Raw genomic sequence first — 10,405 nt, forward strand, 5'->3', positions numbered from 1 at the left:
GTAGGGACAGTCTTGTTTTTTAAAATATACTGCGCTTAAAAAAAGAGCATTTTGATGTGTGCAAATACAATTTGGACCAGCACTCAAAGGGAGGTAAAATAATTATTATTGGTGATGAATGGATTTATCACTACAAGCCTGAGAGTAAATGGCTGAGCGTATGAAAGGGAAACATTCTTAATTAAGCCTCGCTAACCAAGAAAAAGTTCGAAAGTCAAGCATCAGCTGAAAAATTTTTGCTTATAGTTGTCTGGGATCCTCAAGGGCCAGTATTGGAACTTTATCAGGTAAAAGTTTCAACATTTAACAGTGCTCGTTACAGTGAGATGTTTATCGAAGAGCTAAAGACCAAACTTCATATTTCAAAGCAAATCCACATGTAAACTTCAATGCTTCAATGCACGTCCACACCCTTCTGCCCACACTGTCAACACTCTGCAAAAACTTTGTTTTGAGGTGCTAAAGCATCTTCCCGATGCTCCTGCTCTGGCTCCATCAGACATTTACCAGTCTGGTCCCCTGAAAGCAGCCCTACGAGGATGAAAAGTCACTTCTGATGAAGAAGTGAAGACAGCTGTGCATTCGTGGCTCGCAGCTCATCCTAAGACATTTTCAACTAGGGAATACAGAAGATGGACACGGTGTATTGAAAAGCCAGGAGATTATATATAATAGAATGTATTTGTCTCCTCTAAAATTTAATTAAAATATATTTTACTACCAAAGTGCAGATAATTTTTAACTCACTATTATATTTATATATAAAATAAAAAAGTTTCTGTTTGGTTACTAAGATTAAAGTAATTGACACGATTATTAGGAGTGTGTGTGTGTGTGTGTGTGTGCGTGTGCATGTGTGTCATCAAGAGTTCGGCCAGTGTAAAGACGATGTTCTCTGCCTGACCTTCCTGAGTACCTCCTGTTATTTTCCACAGAGGTCAGCAGCTTAGAATTCACAACATGCAGCACCCTTTCACTTTCCCTCCTTTTCCTTTTTACCGCCTGTGTGGGTGGCCAGCATGGCTCCCGTGAACTTTTTTTTCTCTCTTTTTTTATTCCTTGCTGTTGCTTTCAGTCTCACTTTCCGCATTTACTTGAATTTCTCTCTAAGGACATGCACCTCTACTATACCATGTTAATGAGAGTTCTACCAAGCCGTTCACCCACAGGATATCCTTTTACACATCGTGCATGTTTTCGGGCTCTCCTGTACACGTGCCCACACACACTCATAAGCATGCATACAGTACCAGTCAAAAGTTCCACCAGTTTAAAAAAAAAAGCACTGGACATTGTTATTGTTATAAAAGTAACTAGTTCGAATACTTTTCCATTGCAGAAAATGAAAACTCCTTTGTGATTCCTTATGTTATTTCAGTCAAAACCTTTATAATTATTCTACCATCATCACTCAGTGAAGTTTGGCCCATAATCTGTTAACCACTAATACCCCTATCTCACCTATGCGGTTTCTCGCGGTGGCCGTAAGTACGGTCCATCATGATTCACTGCGAGTTTTGGCGCTGCGATTAGGTTTCCATCTTTCCGCGTGTCGGCCCTCGCATAGTCAAACCGCATAGGTGAGATAGAGGTACAACAGCAGGAATAACAGTTGGGGGACGAGTTTTCAGGGATGGGGCTTGTAGGACGGCTTTCACACACACACTAAGAGATTGGGAATGACTGCTGTCTGGCTCACGGATTGCATAAATTGGCAGAATAACAGAGTACATTTTTGAAAAAGTAACTAAATAACTGAGTACTTAAATGGCGGACATAATGCATTAGATTACTCGTTATATCAATTACGGATTCCTTATTAATGACAGTAATTTTTTTATGTAATTTATTTCATGTAATTTGTATGTTACTTTAAAAAGTCACGTCCCCCAACAAATTGCCAAATTGCCAAGCCACTGAAGATTTTGTATTTCATTGTGTATTTCACTAAACAGGACAGAAAGAAAAGAGAAGTGGGAGGCCCTAATGCCCAACTGAACAAGAAGACAAGAATTTCAGAGTTTCTAGTTTGAGAAACAGTCTCCTCAACTGACAGCTTCACTGATTGGTTCCAAGCAAAACACCCTTCTCATCATTAGCATTCAAGAGGTGACGCCACAATTCTGGCCTCCTAGCTCGAGTTGCAAAGAAAAAGCCATATCTGAGACAGGCCAAAAAGAAGATTCAGATGGGCCAAAGAACACAGACTTTGCACAGTGAAAGAGTGTTATGGACAGATGAATAAGTTTGAGGTGTTTGTAACACAAAGAAGAACATTTGTAAGACAAAAAGAAAAAAAAACAAATGCTGGAGGAGTGCTTGACGCCATCTGTCAAGTATGGTGCATGAAAGGTGATGGTCTGGGGCTGCTCTGCTGGTGCTAAAGTGAGAGATTGAAAGCTTGATAAAAGCTTTTTTTGTTCATGATCCCTATCAATTTATTTTAAAAGACATGCCACTCATGGTCTGTAGACAGTATTTGATCAGACCCAGCTTCTTCCTACAACAGGACAGTGACCCACAGCACAGCGCCAAAATATGCACAAAGTATTTAGAGACTAAGAAGTTCGGTGGTATTCAATCTATAATGCACAGACCTGCGCAGTCACCAGATCTTAACCCCATTGAGCTGTTGTGAGCATATTGAGCAGCGCAACCATGTGGTTCATTAAAGGTGCCTGTCAAGCCAATCCAAAGTGTGAAAGGTGTTTCAAGAAGTATGGGGAAAATTTTTTTTTCCCAGCTAGAATGCCTAAATAAGATTTCTTTAACAAAATCATTATTTGGAGAAGTTCTATTTCATGCAAAAATCAATGTCTTGACTTGAATAAACTTTTCTGTTTATTTTACAGCTCATTTGAGGAATAAAAAATACAATGTTTTAATACAAAACACAACATTTTCTGTATGACCCCAGACGTTTGACTGGCAGTCAATGGTGAGCATAGTCCAGAACTGCATAACACTATAAGATTCACTGGCGGGACGCAGTACCGGAAAAAGGGGGTGGAGGAGCTGCCAGCAAAAACCCACATTCAAAACTAGTCACTGTAGCACTTTTAGCAAGAAAACACACCTGATAAAGTTATGTCAACAACATTTTTGTCTCTTTAGTAATTGCTACGTTGTTCTGAATTGCCCCAGACCCGTACTCTTTCATTACTGCTAGTTACTATGAGCACAATCTTCTGCCAAGTCACTGACAGGTTCATCGCTCAACTTTGTTCACTGCTAATTAAAGCTGCTAAGCTACTTAAGCTACAAAGCTACAAAGCATCCACACTTGGTGTGTGAACCAAGGGGTTGTACTAAAAAAGCTAGTGCATTATGTAGGGTACAGAATGCACTAGCGTTTCTAGTTCTTTACACTATTTGCGATTCAAACACGGATCAGTTACTTAGCTGAGGCTATTCTACATTTGTTTGTGTTAAAATATAAAGAGAAACTTACAAGATTTACAGGATAGTCCACCATCCCCATGTTCATTCTCCTCACCTTTTGGCAACATGATACAACAACAATGTAAAACTAATTTCATCCCTGCTCATGGTGTATACAGTATACCGAGTTATAGAGTATAGTTATAGTCTTAGTATTAGGAAAATACAACCTTAAACAAATAACCACATATATTGCTATTCGTCTGAGTTTGCTTAATACTAAGACCTGCTATGATCAGATAATTTTTATTATGTTTTCACACAAAAGACACTTAGAATTAAAAGTGGGGGTACTAACTTTTAAACATGACTAGATCTGACTTGTGCATAAAGCATTACTTTTATGCTCGTGTGCAAATATATTTAGTACAAATACTACAAATCATTTTGCAACTCTCAGTATAATGTGTAAAAGGCTTCTTTGCTAATTAGCTAAGTATGTAGCTAGAAATACGTATAAATGTTTATAATATGTATACTGTATGTGAGTTTTATTTAACTAGCTAAAGCACATAGAAAACTACTAGCTATCCAGGTAATTTGCTGACTTTGGGATAGATTAGTTAATTACTTAACATAACTGTTCAAATATGCTTTCATCAGATGTATGTACCACATTTGGATTAATTAACTTTTTAAAGGGGGGGGGGGAGTTTTTACAAATGTAGTTTTAACCAGACACCTTATTTACTCTTTTTTGATCATTACATTCACCTTGACGAAGTGAATTATTATTACACTCGCAGTATATTTACCCAAGTCAGCGATTAGAGCAAAGTAAATAAAATGTATAGGCTTTGTGTGTATTTCAAAAGAGCCGAACATTCAGTGGTGTAAACTGTCTACACAGTCGCAAAACTCACTCCATGTATGGTATACACAGTGCCTCTAAAACCTGCACATAAGCACCATACAGTACATATACTTCATGTCCCATATGTCATACAGTATCTCATATTTCCTCTTTATAAGTTGTTTATAATGAGGGAAGTTAAAAAAATAACACTCAGTGTTGATCAGTTAATCAGTTAATCAGAAATAAAATACTTAAACATTTACCATTAGCTAGAATTGCATTAGCTGTAATAAGCTGTAGGGCTTAGAGACTCATGGGCATTAAGAAAAAAAGATGAGCACAGATTACTGGCAGCAGAAATGAGCTGCAACTGTACAATCCTAAGCAAAGGACAAAGATTAAAGTGTGAGAATATCAGAAGCTATAGAAACGATAAAGCTTCCTAAATTGAACAAAACTACTGAAATAAGACTGAAGCACTGTTTACAAAAGTGAAAGGAACCAAAAGTAGAGGATGACAAAGAATAGGCTGAACATTAAACAGGACTTGCTGTTACATGGGCTGTCAGTTAATAATGCAAACCAACTCCCAAAAGACAGAAAAGGATGGCGGCAGTTCCTGACAAGCCACCGCGATTGTTAGCTTGGCAGAAGGCATGACGATGTTGATGATGAGGAGGTAGAGAGGAGGAGGAGGAGGAGGATAAAAATGATAAGGATGATGACATTACAGGCTAATTTTATAGGCTAGTCTAACCCTGCATTAGCAACAGGAACGATATAACTTCATTATACCAGCCAGGTAACAGTAGACAGTTAGCTAAACTCACCTGAAAAAAACTTTTTCTAACTCAATGAATTCCTTCTGTGGATATAGTTATACACATCACTGCTTAATTTAGTATACTGAAGCACTGTACTGAGGTAAGGTCAGACGGTTAAATGTGCCTGGATACATCATGACAAACTGGTACTGTATGGACCGCAGTACTGAGGAGAAAGCAACATCCTGCTAATGTAAACCAACATTACAATCCAGTTACAAAAACACTTTAGGGAAGAAAAATCATCCAAAAACATTATGTCATCTTAAATATTTTGTCTTAATTGTCTTTACTTAATAATATTTTCGAAATAATTCTGAATAGCATCCCTGTTGTTTTATTTACTTCTAGCATGAGCTACAGAGCTACCTAGCTTCTAAAACAAAGCTAAATCCCAAATCCCTCTGTAACCGCAATCAAGGGCACTACTTGCTATGTGGAACAAGTGACTGTACAACCTACTGCACTAGCGTTCCATTTAGGACTATTTGGGATTCGACCCTGGAACTCAGGAGTTATCTGATAATCGAAAGTGGAAATATAAAATTTATAAAGTGCATTTTTCAGGACTGTCTACCACCTTCAATCTTTTAGCTACATTATTTTAGTAAGAATTTACAACTACTTTCATCCATTTTACTACCCCCTACTCTGCATCACATCATGCCTAATACTGCATCACAGGCCTGCTGATATCCAGCACAACAGCACTCCTTCTCGTGTGATACATTTTCTAGATGAGTGATGAAGAGACTAATAAAATTAATTTTTAGAGTACTTTGAAGGTTGTATTATTTTTGCTGTAAATATAATTTAAAAAATACTGAACATCAGTAACACTTCAGTAAAGTATAAATAACCCACAAGTATTTTCCACTGCTGGAAATTTATGAGCCAATAATATAGTTTATGAAAATGAAAATAAATTATAACCACAGTTATAATGATTTATGAATATGGACTACAGAATAAGTGTTACCAGCCAAGTTAAAAGAGCTGACGGTTATCACTATTTTTTTCTGTGCTCAACAATTGTCTAATCCTGATCACCACATAACTTTAAAAAAATAATAATTTTACAATAAGACAACTGAAAAGTCAGAGTCCAAGATAATTTATTACATTTTAAATATCTGTTTTTTTATAATTCAGAATAATTCCCTTGTGCTACCTTGTTTATACAAATTTGAAGTCTTGACTTAGTCAAAGGCTGTTAATTTTCTATAACAGGAACTCTGACATTAGTGCTGGCTCCAAGGCAAATCACAGGAATATATTAATGCACTCACTCTTTTACATTAATGTTTCTATAGTAACCACTCATTCACTGGGATTTGTATGGCAGATGAAAATCTAAGTCCAATAAAAAGTGGATTTTTAAAAAAGTTGTTATTCAGTATTAAAAAATGGGAGAAAAAATCTGTATTTTTATTTCTATAGCATACTGTAAGTGACAAAGAACAAGAACAGGAACTAAGCTCTCAACTTCCATCTTCCACAATACTTACAAAGCATAACATGTTCATTGTGGTTTTTTTTCTTTTAGTACTATTATTATTATTATAATTATTATTATTACTGTAATAATGTCATGGTATAAGGAATAATACCCATTTATGTTAACATTTCACATCCAGCTCACTCACACCAGACAACTTCTGATTATTTTCCTATAACAGCACTTCCCGCCATCCTTTATTCCATACAAAATATATCTATTTATTTGCACAAGGTGTTTAACATATAAAAATATACTGTACAGTATTTTACTCGCAGACATGCTAACTATGTAGCTCACACATGCAGACATGCTAACTATGTAGCTGTAAATAGTTCTTCTTGACGTAGAAGGAAATGTCCGCGAGGAAAATAACGGTTTGGGTATTTAGGAAGCACAATCATGTAGGACAACAACTGCACAGTAAAGATTAAAAACAGAATTGCTAAAAGTCCAGGAAAATCACCATTTCAGTAAAGCTAAATGTATTCTATATGTACAGTATTTGTCTTCAGCATATTTGTTGTATGCAGCTGAAATGTGGACGCTGAAAAAGCGATCAGAAAAAGCTATTGCCGTTTTAAATGTGTCACTACCGTGGAATAATAAAAATTAATTGGCAGAAGAAAATCAGAAATGAACAAATCAGGAATACCTGGAACATACAAAAAACTATTATCGACCAAATATGATAGGGAAAATTACTCTATTTGGGCATACAGTATCTACCGCATGAATAACAACCACATGAAGCACATGGTAATGTCAGACATGACACACCTGGATGGATGATGTCACTGACTTGTGCAGATGCAGTGCCTAAAAAAGCTTTCCACCAGGCCCAACCAATGGAAAACAACAATAAGAACCAGGTATTAACTATGGGATGATGATGAGCTACTTTACAATTAATTAAGATTTTAGCCCAACAGCTGCAAAAGACTTTCTAGTGTGAACAACATACAGTTTACATGAAAACACAGTATACTTAAATGGGCGAGCTAATTTTAAGAAGTTTATGTAATGTAAATTGCTGTTTGATAAAACGAATTAGCTACACCAAGGGCTAAAGTGGAACCCGATCAGTTGTCAATGGCAACCATATCCGATAGTTATTCACCGTCCTGACAATATTTTCTTGTAAACAACTTGGTCCTATAAGCAGTTAATCGTTTTGTTTTGGGTTTTTTTGTTTGTTTGTTTGTTTTTTTAGCTAACAAATAAGAAGCATCTATAATTTGCATTAATTGATTTATTAATTCAACTTTAGTACAGTTTTGCCAACTTGCCACTAGAATTGGTGACATATTAGTAGCTTTGTTTCAGATCACAGCCTACGTAGCAAAAGAAATTGCTACATTTTTAAAGTAGATGTTAGAAACTGCCTTGAACATGGCATCGCTTACAGCCGAATCAGTGTGCAAAGCCTGAATGAGTTGTTCTTGTGCAAGCCTATGTTGACAAAAACAAACACTGATAAATATTCTTCTCCAAAGAGCAACTACTGATAATTCCTTCCTGAAGACCAATCATAGTTCACTATTCTTTACCAAAGACCAATCACTGATCACTATTCTTTGCGAAAGACCAACTACTGATCATTCTTTCCTAAAGACTAATCCCTGCTCACTATTTTTTTCCCAAAGACCAATCACTAATTATTCTTTTTCCAAAAATCATTCCATGACGACTTTTCTTTTCCAAGGAACAATCACTGATCACTATTCTTTCCCAATCACTGATCACCATTGTTGTCCTTCTTGCATGAATAAGCAGATTTCTTTTGACCTCTTGAGCACACATTAGCTGCTTAGCTCCCCCTGAAAACACTTGGCAACACAGCTTCAGTAACCACTTTGTCCCGGTCAGGGTTGTTGTGAAGGACCCAGAGCTTGTCTCAGGTCATGGCAGCACACCATGCATACACACGCATTCAAATTAGCATAGCCAATCCACCTATAGTGGTGGTACAGTATACTGGCACTGTTTTGAAGGTTGGAATAGAACAAACACAGGCACGGTGCAAACACGTGAAACACCACAACGACAGTAAACCAACCTTACAATGAACCCTGAAACTGTTCCACCCAGAGTCGAATTTATGGATGTAATTAAAAGATTCAAATATATTTTTGTAAATGAAAAAATAGAGAGAGAGAGAGAGACCGCACAAGTGCTATTGCTGTTCTCAGCTGGCAAAATTCACATTACAAAGCAGTTGAGGTAAAAGTTGCAGCGCTACCACCATGCTACTTAAAAATACTCTAAAATTTTAAAATTGCGGTTACATTAAATGTAGGTTAATTACTTGACTATGTTTATATGCTTTAAACGCTGGCACGCATAAACTTTTTGTAATGTCAGATTTCAACCCTGACAGTTTTACAAATTAATCCCTAGAAAATTTCACGGGAACTGTTGACTTTTTTACTGGTTTAACAGGAGAAGACGTGGGGTGTGTCTGGCCGGGGACATTTTTAAAGTGCATATACAGTACGTTTGTGAAGATAAAAGTGTAGAGATCAGTTGTCTAAATGGCATTTATTTGTGGAATCACCATGTATATATGATATAAACTTTCACGTAAACTTTCACATGAGTACACTGAGTGTCATGTCAATGAATTTTGAACAATACAGTGATTTATAACTATAGATATATAAATTGAACATGATGTAAACAAACAAAACCTGGACAAGATAACCTACTGGTTTCGGGTAAGGATGGGGAACCAATGGACCTTTTTAAAAGTATTGCTTTTTGATTTACACCCCAATACCCAGTTGATCTCATTTTCTAATATAATTAAGATTATACCCAAACAAACGTAATCATTCATATGATCAGGTATACAGTGATTGGATATCATAATTAGCATAGGTCGAGATCGGGACACTTTTGTACATGAATCGAACTGAATCATGCATGCATATTACATTGCAGCTCAATGCACTGCACTCAAACACACACTCACACAGTATCAAGTTTGTAATGGCCACAACAGGACAAATACCAATCTCACACCTTCATTATGTCTAACTTTAGAAGGTTGGTCAATAATAAATTGAAAGTCGGTTCTTAGAAAAAGCTTTCTGATGCTAGGCTCAACTTCCATCCCACACACACACACACACACACACCACACACAAACACTGAGTTAGACTTCAACCCGAAGCTCTCAGGCAGGACAGGATTTTTCACTCACCTTCCTTCTTCTTTTCTCCCAACAAACTTGTCTCTTTGTGTTCCTTCTTTTCCCTCTGCACTTTTTGGGCACACCCACACACACACATATGTTTAGCTCCACACCTTCTCATGTTTCTTCAGCTCCTGCTTTTCTTTTTTTACTGTTATTATCATTACTTGATGAGTTGAGATTGTCAGCCTGATCCCATTTCTCTACTCAGTCTCTTCTGCCTTGAACCTCGTCACAGAACCAGCCGTGAGAGAGAACAAAAGAAGGAGAAGCAGAAAAAAAAGAGAAAGGAGTGTATGAGAAGAGAAACAGCCTGCCACTTTTCCTCTCTCTCTCTCTGTTTAGGACTCCCTCTACTTTCACCCTTTCTCACTTCCCTCCTCTCTCTCTCTCTCTCTCTCTCTCTCTTCCTGCCCGCCCCTTAGCCAGCCAGCCTGCTCTGTCCAAAGTCTAACTAATGCTTGCATGTGTGTGTGTGTGTGTGTGTGTGTGAATATTTTAAAGGTATGTTTACTTGCTCTCTTTTCTTTAATCAGTCCCTAATGTAGCGTCCACTTAAACTGGGGTAAAACTCAAAACCTATAACAGATAGGAAGTATTTGTGAGCATTACTTTTGTACTTTTTTTTTTATTCATCTTTTTTTTTTTCC

General features: G+C 36.9%; 1 long non-coding RNA gene across 1 annotated transcript in view; it reads right to left on the reverse strand.

Annotated features, from left to right (window-relative positions):
- The window catches only part of LOC128512230 (uncharacterized), a 67,963-nt gene extending 57,892 nt beyond the window's left edge, over positions 1 to 10,071 (reverse strand). The window contains exon 1 of the long non-coding RNA XR_008356271.1: positions 9,765 to 10,071. This is a non-coding gene — a long non-coding RNA (uncharacterized LOC128512230). The remainder of the gene's footprint in view (positions 1 to 9,764) is intronic.
- Between the last annotated feature and the right edge of the window lie 334 nt (positions 10,072 to 10,405).

The sequence above is a fragment of the Clarias gariepinus genome, chromosome 24 (assembly GCF_024256425.1).
Source record: "Clarias gariepinus isolate MV-2021 ecotype Netherlands chromosome 24, CGAR_prim_01v2, whole genome shotgun sequence".
Taxonomy (NCBI): domain Eukaryota; kingdom Metazoa; phylum Chordata; class Actinopteri; order Siluriformes; family Clariidae; genus Clarias; species Clarias gariepinus.